Raw genomic sequence first — 9,030 nt, forward strand, 5'->3', positions numbered from 1 at the left:
GAAAAAAGCGAAGAATTAAAAAAATTGAGAAAATAAAAAATGAGAGGGAAAAAAAAAATAAAGTTTGAGAAAAATGAGGGAAAAAAAAGAACTGATAAAAACCAAAAATAAAAGAAAATAAAGGTTAAAGACAAATAAATTAAAAAAAGGAAAAAAAAAAGAAATAGATAATGCTTGAGAAAAAAAAGAGAGAAAAAAATAAAGGTTGAGACAAATGAATTAAAACATGAAAATAAAATTAAAGGAAAAAATAAAACGTGAAAATAATAAAAAAAAAAATAGAATAATAAAATTAAAGGAAAAAATAAAAAATGAAATAATAAAAAATAGAATAATAAAATTAAAGAAAAAAAATAAAAAATACAATTTGAGAGACAAATAAGTATAGAAAGTTAAAAAAATATATTTGAGGTGTAGAGGGGCAAAATGGTACTTGTACTACACTTAAAAAGTAAGGAAGGTTATTAGTTAAAGACATTTTTTATTGGGGTCAGATATCTAAAGCCACCCATAATTGGGTCTATGACATGCAATTTCTGTATTTTTTTGTCTCAATTTATGTGTCACAAATAGAATTTAGATAATTATAAGAGAAAATTGTCAAAAGTTCCCCCAACCTTTACCCCAAATCACAACTACACACTTATACTTTGCGGGGGTCCTATGACCCCCCTGAACTATTTAAAAATAGAATATATGTCCGTCTAAAAACTCATGCCCCAACCTGTACAAATGAGTGAGCTGCACGCGCCTATCAGCTTATGCCACATAATATTGTGATTTTTTTATATAAAAAATCATTTTTATCCTATTTTTTTCTTATTATTTAATCATTTTTATCATTTTTTTATTTTTATCCTACTTCAATCCATGGAATCAAAATCATTTTTAATTTTTATCCTACTTCAATCCATGGAATCAAAACCATTGCCAGCCAAACCTACAATTAAAGATGTCCAAGACACTACACTATCATCATCCAACTCATCAAAAAATTGCTTGCCTCTATCACATTCCTACATTCAACATAAAGATCCAAAAGGGCATTTGCAGTATGTACTTCAATTCACTCTTCCATGAAGATTCAGAAGAAGATGATGACTTCATCTACCTTCAATTAACCCTCAATAAAATTTCACCCAAACAAATCACTATCCGTCACAAAATCATCCTCTCCCATTTCCTTCAATAATTCTCCAACATTTGTTTCATCATTGTTGATAAATTCAAAAGATGTCACAATTCAAAATTTATTCTTGATGCTAAAACAAACAATTTCAATAAACCCCACAACTAAAAATTCAATCTTGATGCTAAAACAGACAAAAACAAGAAACCCACAACTCAAAAATTACTCTTAAAGATGAAACACTGCAAAAAAAAAAACTTAAATATGAATATTGATTTTGAGATATAATATTGATTTCATGGTTTGGAATCGTTTCACTCGATCCGAAATCCTCATGAGACATAAATTTTTGAACTAATTTTCACTTTTCATCAGAAATTACTTCAAGGACCACTTTAATCTTTTCAAATTTCAGAGAATTGTGAGATGAATATGTGAGTAATTATTTATGGGGTTGGTGAATATCACTAGTATATTCATTTTGGAACTAATTTGGTGGCCGGAAAAGTTTCACCTGCGACTGTGAAGCCATTCCGACGGAAACACTTGGGATTATTTATCCTTCTTCACAAAAAGAAAAAATTAGTGGGTCTAAAAATGATAGTTAAAAAATTAATGATGAGAAAAGTATGAAATTTGCGGTATAAATGAAAATGAAGATAAAAAACTGAAGATGGAGATGTGAAAGAGGAAGAGGAAGATGGTGAAGAATATGAAAATGGAGAGAAGGAGAGGATAAGGAATAAAGTAAATAAAGAAAAAAAATAAAAACGCATATATATATATATATAAGAAATGTGAAAATAAAATTTTTATTTTATTTTCGGTGCTCACTCTCTCAAGGAGAGTGAGATACACTCGCTATGCCACGTAAGCATTTAGGGAGGTAATAATATCATTTTTAAATAGTTCAGGGGGTCATAGGACCCGTGCAAAGTATAAGTGTGTAGTTGAGATTTGGGGTAAAGGTTGGGGGGGGTTTGACCATTTTCTCTAATTATAATTTTAGCATATTTTAGATATTTTAAGTTGTTAATTGTCGTAATTTATAATATTTTTATGTAATTTTTGAATAATACATGTTATTCTCTTTGTTCAAACTTTTATGACATTGATAATCAATTATATTTTTAAAATAATTTAAATTTTTATTGAGATTTATATTACCTCTTTTCTATCTCAATTTAAATGATACTGATATAATTTTGAGAGTTAACCAAATATTTTATATATTTAAAAAAATTTAAATCGTTAATTATTGTGATTTATAGTATTTTTTTAGAAATATATAACAAATTAATTTTTTAAAGATATTTAAAGTTGTTAACTATATTGTAATTATAATACTTTTTATATAATTTTCAAATAATACATGAAAAACTCCCATTGTTCAAACTTTTATAGCGCTGATAATCAATTATATTTTTTATTATTCCAATTTAAGTGGCATCGGATATAATTTCGACAGTCAACCAAATATATTGGAGCATATCTTTTAAACTTTTTAAGTTGTTAATTAATTAATTAATTATATATATATATATATATATAACTTGGAGAGGAAAATACACAAGTGAATTAACCTTAAGGCAGTAGTGGTAGAAGAAGGGAGAGGAAAGTACTGGTGTATATATATATATATATATATATATATATATATATATATATATATAAACTTGGAGAGGAAAATACTCGAGTGAATTAACCTTGAGGCAGTAGTGGTAGAACAGGGGAGAGGAGGGTTTTTGTGTTTAGAATAGATATAGTAAAGAATAGAAGAAGAAAGGAGATGAAGGTGTTGTAAGGTTCTTTTGTTGACACGCAAGAAGAATATGGAGGGTCACACGTAATCAATTATATTGAAAGATGAAAACGCCCACAGTGCTTAAACAGGCATGCTAATATATATATATATATATATATATATATAATATATTAAAAGTGTGAAAACCATTAGAAAAGTGATTTAAACTTTTTGCCTTTCATTAAAAACTTATACAATAGACAAAATCATTTTTTCACTATTTTTTCTTAAACAATTATTTAATTATTATTTACTATTCAGTACTTTAAAATTAATTAAAACCTCTATTTAATCTAGGTAAGAAATCATGCCATTTAACACTTCTAAATCAATTACAATTTTACCTTAAATAGACAAGAATTTTTAATTTTATTTAAGTTATATTTTGGCAGCAATATTTTTGGCTTACTGTGGCGTAGGTTATCAAGGTATGCCGAAGAATTCAAGAGCTAAAACAATCAAAGGTGATTTAGAAGAAGCATTATATTTGGAGCGGTAGAAAAGAGATACCAACTATTTGATTAAGAAGAGGGATTGAAGTGACATGAAATTTGCAGGTCAATTTTCGCACTTCTAGGATAGAACCAAGTCAAATTACGCAACTTTATAAATTATCAAACACTAATTATCGTCTTACTGAGACACCAATCATAATTTAAGAGGTTAGCAGTGTATTTCACCTTCCTCATTTGTATCTTAGATATTTACAACTACTATATAACTAATTAAATAAACTCTCAATCTTTACATGTCCAAAAGATGTTGAATTTAATTATTGTATTCATCTTTATTATTTCAACAAATATCTTATTTCGGGTAATGTTTAAACTCATTAAAGTAAGGTACACGCGCGAGACGCGTACACCTTAACTAGTATATATATATATATTTCCTTGAATATATAGCAAATTACTTCTTTTTAGATATTCTAAACTATTAAATATTGTAATTTATAATATTTTTTGTGTAATTTTCAACTAATATATGTTACTTTAGATATTTTAAGATGTTAACTATTGTAATTTATAATACTATTTTATGTAATTTTCAAATAATATATGTTACTCTGCTTGTCTAAAATTTTGGGCACTGATAGTCAATTATATATTTTTAAATAATTTAATATTTTAGTTATTCTAATTTATGATTTTTTTTTTCTATTCCAGTTTAAATGGTACATTGCTTAGATGGTCATAATAATTAATTACGGGTGATATAGTAAAATCACGATTGAAGCAGCGAAGCAGATATGTCTTAAATGACTTATAATAACTAATTAGATTTGATATAACAAAATTACTATAAAAATTACTTTTGAAGGAAAAATTTAAGTAGGCCTCATATAAGACATCAAGTTAATTTAACATTAAATATTTTTTTAATACTTAAATGACTTTATAATAATTTTTTAATATTAATTTTTATTAATTAGATGACTTATAATAATTTTTAGGGGCAATATAGTAAAATTACGGTTGAAGCAATTGAAGCAGACATGTCATAAATGTCTATATTATTTTTTATTCAATATTGTATTAATTTTTTAATACATAAATGACATATAATAATTAATTAGAAATAATATAGTAAAATTACGGAGTAAGCAGCTTAACCATTGGCAAGCAGGACGACGAGAAGCTGGTGAAACTCCCTCTTTTATATATATACTAGATACTGTAGCCCATGCCAGCACGAGCCCAATATATGTTATTTACGTTATCTCAATTTATATAGCACAAATAGCATTTGGAGTGTCAATCAAATTTTTAAATAATTTAAGTTGCTCGTAATTGTGATTTATAGTAATCTTTTATATAATTTAGTAATTTATGCTACTCGCTTTGTCCCAATTTCAGAATTTAGTGAGTCAATCAAATTTTTTTTACTAATATATTTTTTTAAAATATTTTAAGTTGTTAATCTTTGTGATTTTATTATCTTTTAATGTAATTTCAAATAATTTATGTTACTTGCTTTATCGCAACTTATGTGACACTATTAGAATTTCAAAAGTCAATCATATTTTTTACTATATGTTTTAAAAATATTATAAGATATTAATAGTTATGACTTATAATTATTTAATTTTTAAATATATAATATTTTACCAAAATAAAGTAAATAAATTAAAATAAACAAAGTACTAAATTTTCAAAACATGTTAAATTTGAAAACATCATTTAGATCAATAAATTACTAAATTAAAACAATAAAACATGCAAATTATAAAATGTCAAAACTATCCCGAATTTATGTGACACAAATATAATTTAGATAATCAATCAGATTCTTAATATGTTTTTAAATATTTTAAATTACTAGTTATTGTAATTTATAATATTTTTTTATGTAATTTTCAAATAATATATTTTACTTTCTTTATCCAAATTTTTGTGGCATTGATGGTCAATTATATTCTTAAAATAATTTAAGTTTTTAATTATTATGATTTATAATACTTTTTCGTCTATTCCAATTTAAGTAGCACTGAAATAAATTTGAGAGTCAACCAAATTTTATGATTGAAGCAGCGAAGCAGATATGTCCTAAATGACTTATAATACCTAATTAGAAGTGATATAACAAAATTAATATAAGAAAATATTTGTGAAAAAAAATTAAACGAGTCTCATATGAGATATACATCAAGAATTAATTTATCATTTTATGTCAATTTTATTTTTTATTAAATATTATTAAATTTTTAATACCTAAATAACTTATAATAATTAATTAGGGGTGATATAGTAAAATTACGATTGAAGCAGCTGAAGTAGACATGTCATAAATGTCTATTTTACCATTTTTATTAAATATTATTAATTTTCTTATATGTAAATGTCTTATAATAATTAATTAGGGGTAATATAATAAAATCATGGAGCCAACATACTTGTGAATTTTTTTCAATGGGTCTCATATGAGATGTCCTATTAATTTAAAATATCAAGAATTAATTTATCATTTATATCTATTTTATTATTTATTAAATATTATTAATTTTTAATACCTAGATGACTTATAATAATTAATTTTAGGTGATATAATAAAATATGATTGAAATAACTGAAGCAGATATATCATAAATATCTATTTTACCTTTTTTTAATTAAGTATTATTAATTTTTTTATATATAAATAACTTAAAATAATTATTTAAGGATAATATAGTAAAATTATGGAGCAACTGAAGCAGGCATGTCGACGAAGAGCTACCTGCTTCTTCACTCTTATTAATAGTAGTAGTTGCTGCAGTAATAATAATAATATATATATATATATATATATATATATATATATATAATAAATATAAGTAATAATAATATTTTCTAGAACTTTTGACCGACCAAACATATGGAAATTAGAAAATATTTTTCCACCTTCACACCATACACACCTTAGAGTGTAAGATGCCTAAACAATATGCTTCAAAGTTCCTAAGACCATAATTTTTCTTGTTAAATTTTCGAAGGCTTATTTGAGTATAATAGTTTCTTGAAAGAATGTTTGTTAGTTCCTATAATTATGAATCTTCACTAGGTATGCCCAAAGATGAATTACTTACTTTGTTGATTTCGGGACTATACGTTAAACAAAGAGGGCAACCTTTGGTTTGGTTGCTATTGATGCCGAGGGTACTTTGCTTCAGCCTTCATGCCCATGATCCAGGATTTAATTCGTTAGAAAGGTTATGATTGCTGAAGCATTTGCCATTAGAGAAGCTAACAAAGACATGAATTACAATCGCAGGAAGGATATACGTATCTTCTTTGATGCTAAAAAGTACAGTAGAAATGCTGGAGGAAAATGTGAAAGTTAATTGGAATTTTGGTTGTAATTATGAAGACATTTAGAATGTGTTTTCGATCTCAAGGAAAATCTGTTGGGAAATGATGCTCACAAAAAGGATTGTAAATGATATAAGTATTAAGTTTATTTGGACAGATCATGTCCTTAATATAAATTAATAGATATAGTTTCCTCTGCAAGAGAAAAAAAAAAAAAAAAAAAAAAAGACAGACGAAGCTGTCAGCATTATAATTTATAGCTTAGCCGGAAATGAAAAAGCAAACCATAGAGTCCATATCCAATATACACTAGGCAAGAAACAATCTTAGAGAATATTAACAGACAATTTGAAGAGCTATAGTCAATGTACCCAAGCAAACAGTACTGTTCTAAATTATCTCTGTTGATTATTCAAATGCTCCATCTGCTCTGTTCTTCACAATAAGAGGCTCTTGGTACATCTTCAGATGTAGATCTTGGTAATAACATGGAACAGTCTACAGGTCAAACGCACAAATAATAAGCAGTAATCAAGCCAAATCGTATAACATAACAAATTCGAATAATTAAAGAATTAAAGAGGTTGTTTGGTCGACTATTAGAGGTATGTATGTATGTGTAGTGATGCAAGTATTACTTATTCATCTATTAGTAATCTCAATTTCTACTTGCATAAAGTAATAGGTATATAAAGTCTTCTATAACTCATACATGAACCAATCATTATATTAACATTTAGCAAAATCTAGCCTGGGTATGAAAAAAATTTTGGTAGGAAGCACTTTCCCGAATGGGGCCCTACGCGGTGCGAATTCGATTAGTTGGACTTCTATTCAGGTACCGAACACCGAATGAAAAAAAAAACATTTAGCAATGCTATGTTTTATGTGAAAAAAGAGGAAAATTGAACCAAATATTATAGACATAATACATCGAAACACCCCTGAACTTGTAGCCAAAATTTACGTTAAATCCTTAACTAGTCGGGAAATTATATACCCCCTTAACGACTTTTAAGTGAATTAAATACACCCCTCAAAATATATTACCACTCTCACAAAGGGAGGTGCACTACACACGCATCCACGTCACTGCCACGTCATTGTCACGTAAATATTTATTTAAAAAATGATGCCACATATATATACATATATAATAAAAATAATAATAGAAAAAAATTTCTTTTCTTCTTCTCAGACCAATCCTCCCACCCCCACTCCCCGCCCCCTGTCTTTCTCCCCTTCGAACCCCCACCCCTGCCACGAAAAAGTCTTTCCCTTCATTTTTTTTTTCATTTTTTTCATTAACACCATCAAGAGAACAACCATAAAAACATCAATTTAAGATTTTTCCTCCATTAAAACATTTTTTCAATCTTCAATTCTAACTCCCTCAACGCTTTTAACAGTCAACATTAACAAGGATGCTATGTGTGAGTAAATAACTTTTTTTGAAAAAGCTTTCATCATTCTAGAAACGATTTCATCATTCTAGAATAACTTTTTTAATCAAGAATTTATAAATTCTGTATCTTTTAATCAAGATAGCATTCCAGAATTTTGGATTCAACCACCCTTCTGCTCCATTTTTCACAATCGAATTTTGGGTTCAACCAACCTTGTCAAAAGGCAAAACAGAATTACTAAAACAACAAAGTTGTCAACTTTGAGATAATTTTGACACAAATTTTCTATCAAGTACCATAAATACCATAAATTTTTAACTCAAAAACATAAAAGTTCCAGTTCAAAAAACTTCTCAAAACATTCAATTTCACCTTTTAAGAAATTTTCCATGGCTTCGCCTCATATGAAGAAACGGGGTGAGTGGGGGTGGCGGGTTACGAAAAAAATAGAGAAAGAAACGGTGTTGTGGGGTGGGGTGGGGGTGATGGAAATAGGGGAGGGGATTTGGAAAAGATGAAGAAGATGGTTATATATATATATAAAAAAAAAAAGTGGGCCCTTTTTATTAAAAAAAAAAACTCACTCGCTTTTTTCTTTTTTTTGTTACATCAGTCATAGAGGGGGAAATTAATTCACTTTAAAGTTGTTAAGGGGGTAAATATTTGTCCGATTAATTTAGAATCTAAAGTAAGTTTTAACCACAAGTTCAAGGGTGTTTCAATGTATTATCTCAATATTATATATGTATGTTAGATTCTACATGGAGATCATTTGTTTTTCATTTACATTAAGGGTGTGTTTGTTATGAAGGAAAATGTTTTTCATGGAAAATATTTTCCTGAAAAACAAGTTGATTTCTTACTTGTTTTCTTATATTTGGTTGGTGAACGAAAAATATTTTT

General features: G+C 26.9%; 1 non-coding gene across 1 annotated transcript; it reads right to left on the bottom strand.

The window, feature by feature from the left end:
- Window positions 1-6,671: 6,671 nt before the first annotated feature.
- On the bottom strand, window positions 6,672-9,024 carry LOC107863187. The gene is made up of 2 exons (XR_007053655.1): window positions 8,500-9,024; window positions 6,672-7,219 (listed from the first exon to the last, which is right to left on the bottom strand). It is a non-coding gene; the product is annotated as an uncharacterized LOC107863187 (transcript).
- Window positions 9,025-9,030: the final 6 nt, after the last annotated feature.

The sequence above is a fragment of the Capsicum annuum genome, chromosome 3 (genome assembly GCF_002878395.1).
Source record: "Capsicum annuum cultivar UCD-10X-F1 chromosome 3, UCD10Xv1.1, whole genome shotgun sequence".
In the NCBI taxonomy this organism is placed as follows: Eukaryota; Viridiplantae; Streptophyta; class Magnoliopsida; order Solanales; family Solanaceae; genus Capsicum; species Capsicum annuum.